Source organism: Phyllobates terribilis, unplaced genomic scaffold, assembly GCF_046119375.1.
Source record: "Phyllobates terribilis strain yellow unplaced genomic scaffold, ASM4611937v1 Scaffold_7__3_contigs__length_470593459, whole genome shotgun sequence".
Lineage (NCBI taxonomy): Eukaryota > Metazoa > Chordata > Amphibia > Anura > Dendrobatidae > Phyllobates > Phyllobates terribilis.
This window is the reverse complement of record NW_027362767.1, coordinates 242,378,580-242,398,006: the sequence shown is the minus strand read 5'-3', so window position 1 is coordinate 242,398,006 and position 19,427 is coordinate 242,378,580. Positions and strand designations below refer to the sequence as shown.

Below are 19,427 nucleotides of genomic sequence, written 5' to 3'. Positions count from 1 at the left end.
TTCCTGTGCCAAAAGAGCAAAAAGAAAAAAAAAAAAAAAAGACTTGCATGTATGAATTTCATTTTTTCCTTGTCACTCTCAAATCAGATCTTCCTAGAAAAAAAATAAAAGATACACACAGGTTCTCCTAAATGTGATGCAGAAGATGTATCACGGAGATCAGGAAAGCCTCTCCTGAAAAAATCCGAAGGTTCTGATTGTGACACAAGGGTAAAATATATTCAATTCCTAGATACCAGTATCTAACTTGCCCATAGACTGTAGTAACCAAATGTATGATTTTAGGCTCATTCAGACGAGGGTATTACATGGATGCCTGTGCCACGGAGAGCACATGTATCCTTCGTAGCCGATATGTCAATGTACATTGCCAATCTTCCTTATAGACGTTTTGGGAAAAAAATATTTGGGCATGCACTATTTTGGACAGATTTATGGACTGTACTAATGCATTTAAATAGCAGGCAGCTTCTGCACTTGTCCGCTATGTGGACTAGAATACTGAGCAGGTCACGTCTGTAATTTGGAGACATGGCTTGTCTGAGTTTTAGTATCACAGTCTGAACCCCACCTAACAGGTTAGATGCCGCATTGCAACATCACAGCTAATGTTTCCCCTTCTCCCATGACAGCACCACCTGAGAGAGGGTATCCGCCCACCAAGGACAGGAACCTACTGAATATAAAGGCGGTACCTCTCTTCCGCATCAGTTTTGGTTCCTGTCCCTGATGGGAGCCTCGCCTACCTGTTCGTGGGATCTGGAGTTGGATCCCGGGATCGATGCGGCCTGGAGGCAGTGAAGAAGCAGCAGATGGGTCCTCTGTTCCCAGCCCCATCTTGCTGGTACCTGGGTCTGCGTGCGGGCGGGCGGGGGGGGGGGGGGGGGTGGGGGGCGCCTTCCGGGTTCCACTCCTGCGTGCGCTGGGTCCTGCGGCCGGGTCTGCACACGCACGGTGGCTGTGGCTGGGAGCGCCAGCAAGCAGGCCTTCCGGGCTGCGCATGTGCAGGGTCGCGTCACGCGCCGGAAGTCCGGGCTGCGCGGGGTCGTGTCGCGCCATAGCACGAGTGCGTCTGCAAGCACGCCGGGAGCCGCTGGGTCTGCGCACGCGCAGGAGGGATCCTGCGGCGTAGCGCGCCAGCTGGCATGTAGTAAAAAAAAAAAAAAAAGGAAATATATATATATATATAATAAAAAAAAAGTATAAGATATAGTTAAATGACAGAAAGAGAAAGCACACTGCTGCTGGAAGGGGATGAGCCCAAAGGAGGTGGAGCCCCCTTATGCTTTAAAAGGATGGGAAGCAGTCAAGATGGCGGTGTCTGCATCCCCGTCATCATGAGTGAGGAGCCGCAGTGACCTGGGCAGCAGCTGTCACTGCCGCAGAAGGAACAGCAGCAGCCACCGGCGCCTAAGCAGCGTAAACAGCTTAAGCAAAATGTGAGACAACCGGAGCAATGGGGGTCTTCCCATCATCAGAGCCACAGCAGTGGGGGTCGTACGAGTGCCGGCAGAACCGGTCAGAAGAAATCTTGTGGATCCACCTCCGCCAGATGGGAGCCTTCATGTGAACGGCAACCACCGCCTCTGGTACCCTAGTCTGAACGGCAGTGTAGTGAGTGATCTTCGTGAAAGTTCACCTTAGTAATGTGCTCTTCTCTGTTTTCTCTCTTTTCTCTGCTTTCATTTCTTTCTGGTTGTTAGGAACCAAAAAAAAAAGAGTAGTTCCAAGAATAAGAATAAGGAGTGTGCATTATGTAAAGTTAGCCTTCCCAGCTCCTACGCTAAGAACCTTTGCTCTGATTGTATCCAGAAAACTATAGCAGAGGAGTCCGCTAGTTTTTCTATGAGTTCAAAAACCTTAATCCAGACGGAGGTCAGGGATTCCTTAAAGAACCTTGACCTCTTGTAAGAGGAGGAAGCAGAAACGGGTTTCCTCGGACTCAGAGGAATCAGTAGAGTCCCATTTCACGAGGGAATATCCTTCCCTCTCTGACCTCTCTTCATCAGAGTCTTCGGATGATGATGGAGGGGGTAGGCCATGTTTTTCGGTGGACAATACTGAAAGATTGGTCAAGCCTAGTAGAGTGACTATGGGTATTGCCGAGGCCAAAGCTCCCAGAACAGTTCAGGACGTCATGTTCGGGGGCTTAGATCAGAAGAGGAGACGCACATTCCCAGTTAACGAGAGGATCAAGACTCTTATAGATAGGGAGTGGAAGAAAACAGAAGAAAGGTTAGCTGCCTTCTTCCAAGTGGAGATACCCTTTTGAAGAGGAGGATGCAACTAAGTGGGACAAAACCCCTAAAATTGATGTGGCCATCGCAAAGTCCTCGAAAAGATCCACACTGCCCTTTGAGGATTTGGGGACCCTAAAAGATCCTCTTGATAAAAAGGCGGAGTCTTTTCTAAAACAGGCCTGGGAATCCTCAGCAGGGGCTCTGAAACCGGCAGTGGCAGCCACCTGCACCGCCAGGTCTATGATGATCTGGCTTCAGCAGTTAGAGGACCAGATCAAAGGGAATGTCTCTAGAGAGAAAATTCTGTCGGGTCTTCCTCTTTTCCAGGGGGCGACTGCATTCCTTACAGATGCATCGGCAGATTCAGTTGGGCTGGCTGCCAGGTCAGCAAACCTTTCTACTGCAGCCCGTAGGGCATTATGGCTCAAGAGCTGGCCAGGGGATGTGCAGTCAAAATCTAAACTCTGCTCAATCCCTTGCGAAGGGGACTTTCTTTTCGCGAAGGCCTTAGATGACATCCTGGATAAGGCCGCGGACAAGAAACATGGGTGTCCCACTGTATCTGTTCCCCAATATAAGAGCTCCTTTCGGAAGAGGAAATATAATCGGAGCAAGTTTCCCAGAGACCAAAGTGGTTGGAGAGACAGGAAGCCGAATAACAGAGGCTTCATGTTCGGGGGTCCATCCTCCGAGAATAAGCAAGCCCCTAAGTGACGGACCTCCCCAGGTAAGAGGAAGGTTGTCTCCCTTCCTGCCTGGGAAAAAAATCTCGTCCAGTGCTTGGATTTTAGGGATAATCAGGAGGGGTCTGAAGTTGGATTTCAAAAACATTCCCAGAGATACCATCAGGATTTCAGCCCCCAGAGGCCTAAGGGAGCAGATGGCCCTGCAGCAGGAAGTACTCACTCTGGTTGTAAAGGGGGTTCTAGTGGAAACGCCAGTACCCGAGCAAGGGAGAGGGTTTTACTCAACTCTCTTCCTAATAAAGAAGCCGGATGGCTCCTTCAGAACCATTGTCAACTTGAGGAAGCTGAACGACCATTTGATTTACAGGCCATTCAAGATGGAATCAATAAAATCGGCCATAAAAATGTTGTTTCCAGAATGCTATATGTGCGTCCTCGATTTGAAGGACGCTTACTACCACGTCCCAATCTTTCCTGCACACCAACAGTTTGAGGGTAGCTGTACGGTTCGGCAAGCACATAAGGCATTTTCATTTTGCAGCTCTTCCCTTTGGCATCTCCATGGCGCCAACGGTTTTCATAAAGGTTATCCTGGAAGTCACAGCGCATCTAAGGGAGAAAGATATCCTAGTCATCCCTTACCTGGACGATTTTTTAGTGGTGGGCAGATCAAAACAACTCTGTGCACTGGCTCTGGCAGAAGTCATGGCCAGTCTAAATGGCCTGGGTTAGATGTCCAATTTAGAAAAATCGAGACTGGAATCAAAAAAGGTTCAATCATTCCTGGGTCTCATTTTGGACTCGGAAAACCAGACTTGTCTTCTGCAAGAGGGCAAGAAACTGAAGATCAGTTACCTCCTATCACGTGTAATCAGCAATCCATCCATGACCTTGAAAAATGCAATGTCTCTATTGGGTACGAGGACATCTTGTATCCTAGCAGTTCAGTGGGCCCAGTTCCATTCCAGACGTCTTCAGCAGGAGATCCTGACAGCAGACAAACGGCTCCGGTGTCGCCTGGATGGGAGAATATCCCTTTCAAGTTTAGTAATCCACTCGCTGGACTGGTGGATGGATCCGGTAAATCTATCTCTGGGGGTTCCTTGGTCTTTCCAGGTGTCAGATACGATTACGACAGACGCGAGCGAAGAAGGCTGGGGAGCTCACCTGAGAGATCATTCTATACAAGGCCTCTGGTCGGACAGCGAGACGGGTCTCTCCTCCAACATGAGGGAGCTGTTGGCAGTCAGAAATGCGCTAGTAGAGTTCAGTTCTCTTCTTCAGGGTCAACATATCCAGACAATGTCGGATAACCGAACGACAGTCGCCTACATCAATCGGCAGGGGGGGGGGGGGGGACAAGATCCCTTCCTCTGATATTAGTAGCGGATCAGATCCTTCATTTTGCGGAGAGTCATCTATTCACGCTCTCGGCGCTGCATATAAGAGGAGAGGAGAACGTAAATGCCGATTTTCTAAGTCGACACATCTTGAAACAAGGAGAATGGGAATTGAATCCAGTGGTATTCCAGCAGATTGTCGGCCGATGGGGACAGATAGATCTGTTTGCAAACAAACACAAACGGAAAACCAAAATCTTTTGCTCCCTGAATCCAAAAGGAGAAGCCGTTTGCGGTGGACGCGCTGCAAATTCCGTGGGACTTTACCCTGGCCTATGCCTTTCCCCCTCTAATGCTGATCCCTACTATCCTAAGGAAGATCCGAGAAGAACAGGCGAGGGTTATATTGATCGCCCCGTTTAGGCCCAAGAGACCATGGTTCACTTGGATGAAGAGAATGTCCCAAGCAGATCCATGGGTTCTTCCAGACACCCCAGATCTCCTCAGGCAGGGCCCAGTCTTCCATCCCAAAGATCGGGCCTGCATTTGACTGCCTGGATTTTGAAAGGTCACTACTAACGCAGGAGGGGTTTGGTCATGTACTGCGCATGACCAAAAAATCTTCCTGCGATCTGTTGACCCGGATGTTGTCATGACGACATCGGGTCGTCATGGCAACATCCGGGAAGCCACGGCAGACAGCGCTGGAGGCCGGAAGAGGAGGTGAGTATACCGATCACCTCCCCTTAATCACCGCAATGCTGCGATCGACTTCGATCGCAGCATTGCGGGGATTAATGTGCCGGGAGCGGTGCGGGACCTCTCCCTGCACATAGTACCGGGTGTCAGCTGTGACAATCAGCTGACACACGGCGGCGATCGCGCCCACACAGCCTGTGTGCGCGCGCGATCGCCATGACGTACTAATACGGGTCAGGCTCTTAAAGCCCAGGGCACTGACACGTATTAATACGTCATGGGCTTTTAAGGGGTTAAGTAAAATTTTTGTGAAAAAAAAAAAAGTAAAATGTTCATTCTTTCCTTCCACATTGCTTTAATTCCTGAAAGGCACCTGAAGGGTTAATAAACTTCTTGAATGTTGTTTTGAGGACTTTGAGGGGTGCAATTTTTAGAATGGTGTCACTTTTGGGTATTTTCTGTCATATAGCGCCGCTATTTTGTTGTAAAAATTAGAAATTGCTGATCAACTTTTAACCCTTCTAACAAAAAAAATTGTTTCAAAAAATGATGCTGATGTTAAGTAGACATGGTAAATGTTATTAACTACTTTGTGTGACATAACTCTGGTTTAAGGGCATAAGAATTAAAAGTTTAAGAATTGCAAAATTTTCTACATTTTCACCAATTTTCTGATATTTTCACAAATAAACGCAAGTAAAATTGAACAAATGTTACCGCCATCATGAAGTACAATATGTCACAAAAAAAATCTCAGAATTACTAGGATCCTTTGAAGCGTTCCACAGTTATTACCACATAAAGTGACACCGGTCAGAATTGTCAAATTTGGCCTGGTCATGAAGGTGAAAACAAGCTTGGGGATTAACTAAAAATTAATTGGAGTAGTTTTAAATAAACTGATTAAATGAAATCACATAAGTAGAAGAAGCAAGCCTGTCCCTAGAAGGAAGCATTTCATCAGCTGGAGCGCAGTTATCAGTGAGCATATTACCCTCCCTGAACCCTGCACCCTGCACCCTTATCACAATGACACATGATGGTTTAGCTCGTCATAAGAAGGTAAACATATTGCACATACAGTGAGGGCATCTGGCTGCCTGCCCAGAGTAAGCGCAGTCCTATGACCATACTCTATCCAGCATGGTCTGTGTCTTCACGTGAGCAGATCAAATCCTAAAGCACAAATTGTTCTCCAGAAGTATTAAAACCAACAGCTTCCTAGTGCTGTGCATCACTTTCCAGGAACAGTTCAGCATTCACGCTATAAATGAGGAATTACAATGACTGGAGGTCAAATAAAAGAGCCAAGTAATGACAGATAGTGGTGTAACGTGCCAGGAACAAGAGGCTTCACAGAAAGGGTGGATCCAATTGGCAATGCATGGAATTAAAACATCATTAATAATCCCTACTAGCGTCGTACAACAACTGTTCTCATTCTTACGATATCAGCCGTACTAAACATAATGGCAGTTGTCCCCATCACTATGGGTGGAAAGAATTTGAACACGAGATTCATCCTTTTCAAGGAAAAGAGTAAATAAAAAGAACCATCATAACTCAATCTCCAGCCCTGAACCCATAGTTTTTAGAAGTGTTGGAAATTTTTAACCTGAAATGGGATGGCAGAATGTACCAGTACATATAAGGTCTCTCTCCCCTTCCTATACCGGTCAGTCCATCCCCTGATGAATACGGATTGTAAAGATTTTAAGCTTTATGAAATGGACAAGCACAAGGACCAAATTGTGATGTCTGGATGAGCGAGAATCTTCAAAACAGCAGCTCTTGTGGGGTGTTCCCTGTGTCCAGGGGTTAGCACCTACCAACCACTGGTACAAGGAAGGAAAACCAGTCACAGAGTCATGGGCGCACAAAGGCTCATTGATGTATATATGGAGTAAAATGTGCCAAATTCATCATGTGTCGTTTGATAAATTCGGTGCAACTTTATTCTATGTGACAGGGTCACTGGTGTTATATGTGAGGGGAAGTATGTGTCACTACGGGTGTTAGCCTGTGTGAACTGAACCTACAACCTTCCCCAAGCATGTTATGTGTTGGGAGTGTAATCACCAGTGTGACGGAAGTGGTTTTGTGTGAATGACAGAGATCGGGTGGGAAGTCATTCACCCTACCTCCCCTCAAGGTGTGGCTGAGCAAGGTTAAATGTTCAGTCACTATTTTTTAGCTGTGGTGTGAGCTGGAGAGTGAAGTCTCAAGGCTGTGTGTGGAAGCTAGACAGCTCCACAAAAGGACTTTGCCTGAACGGCTTTTGATACAGAGAGCGGGCGGAACCCGCTCACTTATGGACTGTGCTACACTTTATGGTTTTATTTTGCCGTTACGCTGGAAAGGCCGTGTTTATTTTGCTCAATCATGAATGAATTATTTTTCAGTGCTTATGCCGCTAGAATAAACCTGCAGAGGAAACCGTGTCCTGAGTCTACTACTGGAACCAGCAGAGTGAGTCGTCTTACCACATGTAGTTTAGCCAATTTTACTCTAAGGCCTCCTTTACACATCTATATAAAACACATACATGAAAAAGAAACACCGGTTCTGGTATCATCAGTAGTTTCTATCCGTGAGTCCATTTCTACCATCAGTGTTTTTCTTGTTTGGATAAAGAAAGAAATTACAAAGCTTCTCCTATACAGACAGCACACAGATACCATCATGTTTCTCACTGACCCATAGACTTGTATTGGCCCTCATCATCCGTGCTGCAGGAAAAAAACCGACATGTCTCCATATTTTTTGCACGGATACATGGTCCGTGTAGATAGACATGTGCATAGCCCCATAGGTTATAATGGGTATGTGTGGTATCCATGAAAAAAAAACATACCACACGTACTGGAAACACGGATATGTGAAGGAGGCCTAATATGTATGGGGGCCCTTAAATAGCAGTCTGCTGAATGAGCATTTGATGGCCCTCACTCCTGACAACCCTATGCACATGAACATTCAGCTCAATCAATTGTTTATGTGGAAAGAGGAGTAAGCAGTAACTTTTCTCCCCTGATAGCAAAAGGATCCGGACGTTAACATATAAACTGCCCAAATCTCCTCTCCCCAAACATCATCTGTTTGGATAGTCAGAAGGCCATCATACATTTAAGATGGTCAACTGTTTCAGCCACCAACCCCTATATATTAGAACCTGCCAATATCGACAGGTTCATCCAACAGTCTAATGTGTATGGGGGTCCCAGACAGATGATAAGGATAAGCAGTGACTCTCTCATAGAGAACACAGGAGCACTCAACAGAGCGAGCGCTTCTGTGTATGGGAGAGACAGCTGAGAACTCCTGGCCAAACTTTAATTTGGGAGACTGCCATCTTTGGTGTCTGAGGGCTTAAATCACAGCTCTACATATTACATCCTCTGCACTCTCCTCCCAATGTGACCACTGACTACAGATTGTATGATGGAGGCTCCCTTGCCATATGATGACGCAAAAGCCTCTTCAATCTCCAGTCACACTGGGAATTCTTTTCCCCCCATTGCAATTTCCACCATATTAAAAAAAAAAAACAGTCATATTGAAAAATGTGATGCAGGCTTAAAACAACCGCAGGTCATGGCAGAATGGTCAATATACTTTGGAAGGAGGGCCTTCACAAACCTGTATATGACCTTGTTGAAAATCTAATATGCCTCCTTTCTCTTCATCAAGGTTTCCACTAAAAATAGCAAAAATAATATCAATTAATCAGCACCACTGGTAATAATTCAATCACATAGCCATTCATAGGTTATTAATAGAGGAGGAAGAGATAATATAATGGAGCTCAGGTCTGTTATCTCTCACATGGCCCGTTTTATGCCAGTTTTCCTCCACGGTGACAAATACTGGCACAGTATGAATGAATGTAAACTGGGGTGTGAATATAAATCAGCCCTTGTTGTAGATTATTGGGAATACCTGCACGTACCATGTGTCCTTACATGCAGCACGTAGTCCTTCAGGTCTGAATTGCCGGGTTTTCCTATGATGAATATTGAGTTTATGATACATGTATAAATATATGTTTATAGGGTGTGGGAGTTCTCAGTCTGGTGATCAGGAGGGATCCCATTGATTTAATATTTATCTGTTATCCTCTAGAAAGGTGGTAAATGTTGACAATCTGGAATATGTAGATTTACACATAGTGGATATAGGCTACAATACCGACCCGTGGTCACCACATGTGAACCCAACCTCAATGATCAATCTGCTTTTATAGATTGCAACTAAACCTGCCCGTTAATAAGCTTCACTGCCACTTGTTGTTCTCAGGACACTCTAGAAAATGTAAATCACTTGATGGACAGAACAGAACAGCACGTAAAGAAGACTTTACTGAGAGAAATTAACACAGTTCTGTAAGGAAGTACATGAATTTTCATATGTTGTTTCCTCCTAAACTATTACCATAGTTTTCTTAAGGATCTAATACATAAATGATGAATATAGCTCGGTCGCTGTGGTACTTGGAGAATCAGATTAGGTGAATATAAACTTTTTTTTTTTTTTAAAGGGTTACACAAAGGGTAGTCAGACACTACACAGTCATGATTACTTTTTAAGACGTCATCATGGAGCATTATCACTTTTTACAGAGGAGCAATATTGCTTTAAGGGAGCAGTAAGGCTGTGTGCCCACGATGCGTTTTTGGTGCATATTTGCAGCGCGTAAACGCTCCAGAAATGCATTGCATACCTTATCCCATGACTTCCTATGACATTCTGCAAGTTCTGTGCACATGGTCAGGATTTTTTCTGCGCAGATTTTACTCGCGGAAAAAATACGGACATGACCAATTCTTGTGCGTTTCTGCATGCGTATTTGCCTATACAATGCATTGAGAAAACGCATGGCAAATACGCATGCAAAAACGCAAGTAAAAACCACATGCGTTTTTCTGCCAAGGAGATGCAGAAATGCTCAGGAAAATTTCTGCTTCATTTTTGCATTGTGGGCACTAAGCCTAAAAGCTATTACTTTTTCAGGGTGGCATTATTACCTTAACCCCTTTGTGACAAGGCCAAATTTTTCAATTCTTACCAGTGTCACTTTATGTGGTAATAACTCTAGAATGTTTCAATATACAGTATCTCAGTGATTTTGAGATTGTTTTTTTTTCGTGAGACATTGTACTTTGTTAGTGATAAGTTTAGGAGAATATCTTTGTGTTTATCTATAAAAATATCAGAAATTAGACAAAAATGTAAAAAAAATGGCAATTTTCAAACTTTGAATGATTATTCGTTTAACCCAGATAGTCATACCACACAAAATAGTTAACCCCGTGACTGATGACATATATTTACATCATTGGCCGTGTCCCTGCCTTTGATGCGGGCTGTGGTGCTGAGTCTGCATCTTTCCCTGCACTTGATGGCTAATTTAATCAGCCATCAAGTGGCTCTAACAGCTGCAGGTCGATCCGAGATCCACCCGCAGCTGTTAACCAGTTAAATGCTGCTATCAATCACTGACAGCGGCATTTAACATGTGTCAGCAGCGTGTCCCGCCCATTGGCGCCCCTGTCATGTGATCGTGGGGCGTCAATGGGTTGTCATCACAGCCTGGGGTCTGCAGAAGAGCCTGTCATCAGGACCCTTCTGGGAACGCCGGCCCGTAACAGGCATTCATACATCGTGATTCTTGCCACACATAGCAGGGCTGAAGCCCTGCTATGTATAGCATAGGCAATTGGATAATTGCAGCTTCAAGTCTCTAAAGGGGACTATTGAACACCGTAGAAAAAAAAAAAAGGTGTAAAAAATATGGAGAAAATAAAAAAAAAAACACAAGTTCTAATCACCACCCTTTTGCCCCATTAAAAAGAAAACAATTAAAAAAAAAAAAGAAATTAAAAATATACGTATTTGGTATCGCTGCGTTCAGAAATGTCTGATCTATCAAAATATAAAGTAAATTAATCTGATTGGTAAATGACGTAACGAGAAAAAAATTCAGAACGCCAAAATTATGGTTTTTTTGATCGCCGCAACATTGCAATAAAATGCAATAAGAGGCAATCAAAACATCGTATCTACCCCAAAATTAAATCAATAAAGTAGTCAAATCAAGTTGCAAGAAAATAAGCCATCATCCAGCCCCAGATCCTGGAAAATGGAAACGCTACGGGTCTCGGAAACTGGTGACAAATGTAAAAACTTTTGTCATAGAAATTTTGGAATTTTTTTCCCCTCGATTAAATTAAAAAAAAAAAAAACTATACATGTTTGTTTGTGTGATGAATAGAAGATCCGGCAGAGCCTTCACCACAGGGAGTCTCACATGTATACCCAGGTGATGCAGTCGACATGAGAAAGAAACCTCCACTAATGCACACTTAGCTTTGGGGAGGGAGGGTGAGAGGAGTTCTGCCATTCAGGAGGCTGAGCCCAGGGAAGCAGAAGGGACATGTGTTTTTTTGTAGCAGTCAGACTTGAAACAGATGGGAGAAAGACTTTACAAGGAGAATGAGAGACATCCTTCAGGACAGTAGATGGATTGCATGGCATTACCCAAAGAGACACAGATTTGTATTCTAAATTATTCTATCCTTAGGGTACCTGCTCTGACTGGAAATATTCAGATCTGCTCCATTGACCATCAGAGAGACATGGATACATTTTTGGGGAGACCAGGGTAGGGACAAAGAAGTCACCAGGCCCCTTGGATAAGTTGTTTAGGGTTGCCAGGAGGGACCCACCAGTCGCCTGCAACCCATGGAGACATTCGGAGAAGCCAGATTGTGACCCGCCGGTCATCTGGCCCCATGAACACTCTCGGAGAGGCCAGGTTGGGACCCTCGGATCTCCTGATCTTGTACCTCGATGGACTGCTAGCTTCTTAAGCTTGCCGCTACCTTCTCAAGCTTGCCGCTACCTTCTCTCTGTGTGGGCCTGCCAGAAGCGGGGGGCCACTGGTTGAGATAGTCGACCCTGGAAGTCGCCAAAGTTGCAGCTGTTCTATCCCAGGCGGGCGTTAAAGGAGGGGTGAGACTGTGTAATGTTGTACCATCTTGGGTATGTGCTGGGACTGTTCTGTGTGTTTATGGTCTGCTTGTGGTTCAATAAAGTAATGCCACGCTGTTTTACCCTCACCCTGTGTTGTCCGAGTAGCGTTACACCCATGGAAGACCCCGTATTTTCACAGTTTGGTATCTGCATACTCTTACTGACCTGCAGAATCACATTGTCAGGTCATTTTTACCATATAGTGAACATGGTAAATAAATAAATAAATAAAGACAATTGTGGAATTGCACTTTTTTTGCAGTTTCATCGCACTTGGAATTATTTTCCCCATTTTACAGTACACTATATAGTAAAATCAATGGTGTCAATCAAAAATACAACTCGTCCCGCAAAAAACAAGTCCTCACACGGCCAGACTGACTGAAAAACAAAAAAGTTATGGCTCTTGGAAGAAGGGGAGGAAAACAACAACAAAAAAGTCGCCCATGGGGTGAAGGGGTTAATAAATAACATTACACTCTACACTCATGTCTGCTTTACATCACCACCATCTGTAAAATGCACTTTTATTTTGTTAGGATGTTAAAAGCTTTAAAAGTGTAGCAGTAATTTTTAATTTTTTCAAGGAAGTTTACAAAATTTATTTTTTAGGGACCTATTCAGATTTGAAGTGAAAAAAAACAAAAAAACAACACACATAGCTAATAGCATTATAAAAACTGTGCCTCTCAATAAACTCAAAACTGCTTTCGGGTAGTTTATTAAGCCTTTAGGTGCTTTTCAGGAATGAACATAAAGTGGCATGACAGGAAAGAAAAATGTTATTTTTAACACCTAAATGTTGCTAACTTCCTATAGCCGGCAGACTCTAAGGCCATTGTTTTGCAGTAAATTGCCATGGCACCCTCAGGACCACAAAATCATGATCTCAGGGTGCCGATGGGTTAAAGAGGAAGCTCCCACACTCCGTTGACCACCTAGATGCTGTAGTAATCATGGACAGCAGCATCTAAGGAGTTAAACGGCCATGATTGGTGCCAACACCGATTGTAGCTGATAGCGATAGGATTGTCACCTGTCAGTGGAGGCTATTCTCTTATATCTCAGGTCAGTAAAAAAAAAAAAAAAACATATTGGTGGTCATTAAGTGGTTAAAGGGAGCATTATTACTGTGTAAAGGTCACAAAGGGGGCACTATTACAGTGTGGGGCACTACCATGAGCATTATTAGGGTGCATTTACATTGCTCTATTATTGGGTAGGAGTGTACCTAGATTCCTTGCTTGTTTCCCAATGATCAGGCAGCGTGGACAAGCGACCAATCACCTGACAAATAAGGAAAGCGCTCATTCGTTGAGTGAAATGATTTTTAAGCTGCTTAAAAATTATCGTTTTTGGCAGAACATTATCCTGTATAGAAAGGACATGTGATGCCGAGAACTTCTGTGAGCACAGAACGTTATTACTGTCCATTACCATTTGTTTTCAGAATCTAGCACTATTATTTTCCGGGTCACTGACTGTGTACACTTTTTTGGGCATTTGAGGGTGGAGGGATTACAGTAATGACACCAAACACCACACAAAGGCAAACACCACACAATTGTAAGAAGTGCAGGGGCAGATGGCTGCTGGGAAGCAAACACTTGAGATCCTTTTTGTCAATATTTAGGACTTGTGTTTGTTTTCTTTGTGATCCCTGATAAGTTATCAATTCTGGGTAAGATGTGAAGGAAGTTTTGTATCACTTGCTGGCCTGATGAGAAGCGACCTTTACTCCAACATCAAGGATTAAATGGATAATTGGCACCCATAAAAGTAAATGGCAGACAAAGTCATACATTAGTTATAATCCAGGTTCAATATAGTTTAAGGGGATAAAGTGCTAAACCTTGTGGCTCCACACAAGGACTCGCCAATCACAGGACGCTGGGGACCCCCAGTGATCGGCTGTAAAGGCCCCGTCACACATAACGAGATCGCTAGCGAGATCGCTAATGAGTCACGGTTTTGGTGACGCAATAGCGATCTCGCTAGCGATCTCGTTATGTCTGACAGGCAGCAACGATCAGGTCCCTGCTGTGAGATCGCTGATCGTTACAAAGCTTCCTGGACCATTCCTGGGTCGTTGCTCTCCCGCTGGGCAGTGTGCATCGCTGTATTTGACACCTTATCAACGACCTCGTTAGCGATTCAGAACTGAGACACGTAGGCGTGCATAAATTGGACTTTTCTGCGCTCCTCGTCCCCGATTGGTGGTCGCTACTGCGTCCTTGTTTTTTCAGATCCCACCAGCGTTCTCTGGCTGTGACTCCACTTTGAAGAAATCAGGCATCTTTAGCGAGGTGGGTATTGTTTAGGGTCTCAAATGAGTTTCCATTTTTAATGTAGAGATCCCATCTGACCGGAGGCGCAGTGTTAAACCAAGGCCACCCAATCAGAACGTAGTAGCGCCCACCAATTGGAGATGAGGGGGACGCGGAGAAGTAATTTTATGCACGCCTTTCTGACACAGTACAGTTCCTATCAAGGTGTGGATCGTTGAAATAGCTGCTGTGTGAAAGCGTCCCAACGACCGCCGAGATCGTTGGTTAGATCGCTGGGGCGGCCGAGATCGTTGGAAAGTTCTGCATGTTTGACATCTCCCCAGCGATCCCAAAACCATGACGCAATAATGATCTCGCTAGCGATCTCGCTAGCTATCTCGTTATGTGTGACAGGGCCTTAATCTGTATGGAGGGTGGGGGAGGGGTGGTTGCAGTAGGCATGTAGTATATAAGTGCCTCCACAGGACTAATGAGGCAGTACATGATGCCATTCCAAATTAAAGGGGGTTCTCCGATGCCGCTTACTACCTGACAGAGACTGAGCGACCCGAAGGCATCGTGCACATGTCTCATAGTAATCCTGAATGTACATGCGCCATGACAGGCAACTACTGACAATGCTCCCGAGTCAGGGGCCCAAAAGATCCCTTTAGCACATATGAAAAGACATACTATTAATGACTGATGATATTTGGGTGCCCTGTATTAGCACCTATGAGCTTTGAGTTACACCACTGCCCAAAACGGGTCAATGGCAGCTTTTCCAGTGTCTTGTAATACAATATATTGCCGCTGATCTCCTGAATACAATGTATGAGAGCAATCATCCGGACGACAAACTTAATTGGTTCCAGCTACAAATAGCATAAGTAGTACAGGGTCCTCTATAAAATGCCTATAGACAGTGCATCAGATTACTGCAGAGGCAGAATTATGTGAGCACATCTCTTTAGGACGTATCCTTACAGACAAGTCTTAGTTTATCCAAAAATTCCGGATCATAATTAGAAATTACATACTGCATAGTCTAAGAATATTACCATAAATGAGGAGGGCACCATCTAATAAAGGGGATCTACCTGCAGCATCTCATGAACTAACAAGTGAAAAAATTTTTGGGAAAGAGGAGATGCTAACTAATAGTGATCACCAAAATGATCAAGAAATAAATAAATAGATAGTGATCAATAGCAATATCAATCTATGAAAATATTTCAATTTATTAAATACAAATGTTTCCTGACACATATACATGTAGTAACAAACTAACAAACATATAAAACACCATAAAATAGTGGAAAAACACCACTGTCTAAGGAGCCAGCTGATACATTATAATAGAATCACGTATATAATGATACAACAAATACTATATATGATAATTCAATGAATGAAGAAATACAGAGCGCACAGGCTCAGTGCAATATCTGTGATGGTCAATGATGCCTAGACCCTGCAATGCACTAGTTAAATAACAGGGTAAATGTGTAAAGGCAAGTGAAGCACATATAAGGCTGAAAAAGCAGAGTATGGCAAAAGGCAGTACCTGTTTCCCCACACTGAATGGTGCCCCCACAAGGATAAATGCACTAGTTAAATAACAGGGTAAATGTGTAAAGGCAAGTGAAGCACATAAAAGGCTGAAAAAGCAGAGTATAGCAAAAAACAGTACCTGTTTCCCCACACTGAATGGTGCCCCCACAAGGATAAAAGTACGATCCTAATGGATAACCAAATAGGTCCCTATAGCTAACATAAGCTAATGACCACAGCGGAACATAAAGCACTAAATAAGGGGATGATACCAGAAAGTGAGAGCCTGTGCTGAAAAAAATATAATAAGTTTATATTATGCCCCTAATGAAGCCACCGTGAGTGGCGACACGCGTTGGGCTCAGCGGCGCCAGCTGTTCTTATTATATTTTTTTCAGCACAGGCTCTCACTTTCTGGTATCATCCCCTTATTTAGTGCTTTATGTTCCGCTGTGGTCATTAGCTTATGTTAGCTATAGGGACCTATTTGGTTATCCATTAGGATCGTACTTTTATCCTTGTGGGGGCACCATTCAGTGTGGGGAAACAGGTACTGCCTTTTGCCATACTCTGCTTTTTCAGCCTTTTATGTGCTTCACTTGCCTTTACACATTTACCCTGTTATTTAACTAGTGCATTTATCCTTGTGGGGGCACCATTCAGTGTGGGGAAACAGGTACTGCCTTTTGCCATACTCTGCTTTTTCAGCCTTATATGTGCTTCACTTGCCTTTACACATTTACCCTGTTATTTAACTAGTGCATTGCAGGGTCTAGGCATCATTGACCATCACAGATATTGCACTGAGCCTGTGCGCTCTGTATTTCTTCATTCATTGAATTATCATATATAGTATTTGTTGTATCATTATATACGTGATTCTATTATAATGTATCAGCTGGCTCCTTAGACAGTGGTGTTTTTCCACTATTTTATGGTGTTTTATATGTTTGTTAGTTTGTTACTACATGTATATGTGTCAGGAAACATTTGTATTTAATAAATTGACATATTTTCATAGATTGATATTGCTATTGATCACTATCTATTTATTTATTTCTTGATCATTTTGGTGATCACTATTAGTTAGCATCTCCTCTTTCCCAAAAAATTTTTCACTAGTCTAAGAATATTGACACTGCCATATGGCGCACAGATCCTTACAGAATATTTTCACTAAAATTGACCCTTATGATATTATTCTTGAAAATGGTCTTCAGGCGTGCACATTAATTTTCACCCTTAGATTTTATTTTAGTAATGGGCTCGTCATATTAATGCTTACAATGCATTCACACAGCACAGAACTGGAGGCTGAATTGTGCAGATTCCACAATACAATAACCCATTAAAGGGTTTTTTATAGTTTCGGGGAAAAAAAAAAGCTGTAAAAAAAAAAGTCTAATCTAGATATCAGTCAATACCTAATTCTAGTAGTGCCATTTTTTTCCTGAGGAAAATTTGGAAACATTCATCGAAGTGATGGTCGGACCCTCATAACATGTCATGGAAAAGTTTCCTCTTTTTATGCTGCTTACAAATGCTCTCAATCCCCGTGAACCCATATAAAAGCGGAGGCTTAGAAAAGATAAATTCCAGAAATGCTGATGATACTATAATATTATGTAATCCTATACATAGTGGCCTTCACTCATAAAAGGACCTAATCAGTAGAGGAAACTACTGATTAATACTTGAAAAAGGTGCTAGGAGTTCATGATCCCAGACAGCAGATTACTGATCATTAGATTGTGTCTATTGACTGTCCATAATCCTGACTTCAGGGCCATCACTGGTTTATTTGCACTCTAGAAGAAGCAATATTGAAAATGTGATCAATGGAGCTGTATTTTATTGTAACACTACAAGTAATAGTAAATAAATTGACCTCCTACCCTGGGAGGAGCACTCGTGTGCTCACTGCTGCCTGTATGTTCCACCACCTGCAGAGAAATATGACAAATGTCTGAGCAAAATTCGTCTTGTCCCGCTTTACAGTTACGTGCAAAATAATAGCAGTTTAACATCACTAATGTGTCTAATTACTGTTTTTGGCAGAAAAGATCATACACCATTGGAAAAAAATTCATGACTAGGTAATGGGCAACCAACAGAATCAACAATCTTGACATGCACGCTGCTAATTGGGTGTAATTGACTCATTTAATGAAAAGGGGTTGTTCTAATTAATAGCAGTGCGGAGTTCAATTAGTGAGGTCACTCATTCTGAGAAGAAACAGGTGTCAATTATGGCCCTTGAAGGAGGGCAACAAATGCTGGTTTTAGCCCTTGCTTAGTGAGTAAAATGGGTTGTTCCAGACATTGTACCGAAGGAGAAAGAACTTTGATCAAGTAGTTGATTGGAGAGAGGAAAACATATAAAGAAGTGTAGAAAATAATTGGCTGCTGAGCTAAAAAGATTTCCAATGCTTTAAAATGGCAAACAAAACCCCAAACTTGTGGTCTGAATAGAAATACTACCATCTGCATAAATCATGAAATCACAAAAATGGCAAAGAAGCATTCAATGATCAGCTCAAGGGAGATCAAAGAAGATCTTCAGTTACCCGTGAGCCCAGCAAACATCAGAAGACGCCTACATGAAGCTAAACAATTTGCAAGAAAACCTCGTACAGTACCATTGCTGAAAAAAGACATGTTGAAAAGTTACAGTTCGCCAAAGAACATATTGACCGGCCTAAAGAGAAGTGTGACACATGCTATGGACAGATGAGAGCAAGATTGTTCTTATTGGGTCAGTTTGTGAGACGACCCATAAACACTGAATTCAAGCCACAGTACACTGTGAAGACTGTAAAACATGGGAGGTGCAAGCATAATGGTTTGGTGAGATTTCCCATACTGTAGAGTTGGGCCCATTTTTCACATACCAGGCACCATGGACCAGTTTGAATACATCAAAATACTGAAAGAGGTCATGTTGCTGTATGCTGAAGAAGAAATGCCCTTAAAATAGGAGTTTCAGAAAAACAACGACCCAAACACACCAGCAAGCGGGCAACATCCTGGTTCCAGACCAACAATATTGATGTTAAGTGGCCAGCCCAACCACCAGACCTTAACCCCTTTACCCCCGAGTTTGGTTTGCACATTAATGACCGGGCCAATTTTTACAATTCTGACCACTGTCACTTTATGAGGTAATTACTCTGGAACGCTTCAACGGATTCCCCTGATTCTGAGATTGTATTTTCGTGACATATTGTACTTCATGATTGTGGTAAAATTTATTCGATATCACTTGCGCTTATTTGTGAAAAAAAAGGAAATTTGGCGAAAATTTAGCAATTTTCAAAATGTGAATTTTTATGCTCTTAAATCAGTGAGATATGTCACACAACATAGTTTTTTTTTATTATTAGGGAGCTATAAGGGTTAAAAGTTGACAAGCGATTTTTCATTTTTTCCAACAAAATTTACAAAACCATTTTTTTAGGGACCACATCACATTTAACGTCACTTTGAGGGGCCTTTATGACAGAAAATACCCACATTCAAGAACTTTATTAACCCTTCAGGTTATGTCCAAGTATATATAGTAATCTAATTAGTCCTCATATGAAGCAGGTGAGCGGCTTACCGGGAGGG

The 19,427-nt window shown here is 43.1% G+C and overlaps 1 long non-coding RNA gene across 1 annotated transcript in view; it reads right to left on the bottom strand.

The window, feature by feature from the left end:
* LOC141154313 (uncharacterized) overlaps positions 1-19,427 on the bottom strand; it is a 119,279-nt gene that overhangs the window by 75,330 nt on the left and 24,522 nt on the right. The window contains exon 2 of the long non-coding RNA XR_012247423.1: positions 17,714-17,761. This is a non-coding gene — a long non-coding RNA (uncharacterized lncRNA). The remainder of the gene's footprint in view (positions 1-17,713; positions 17,762-19,427) is intronic.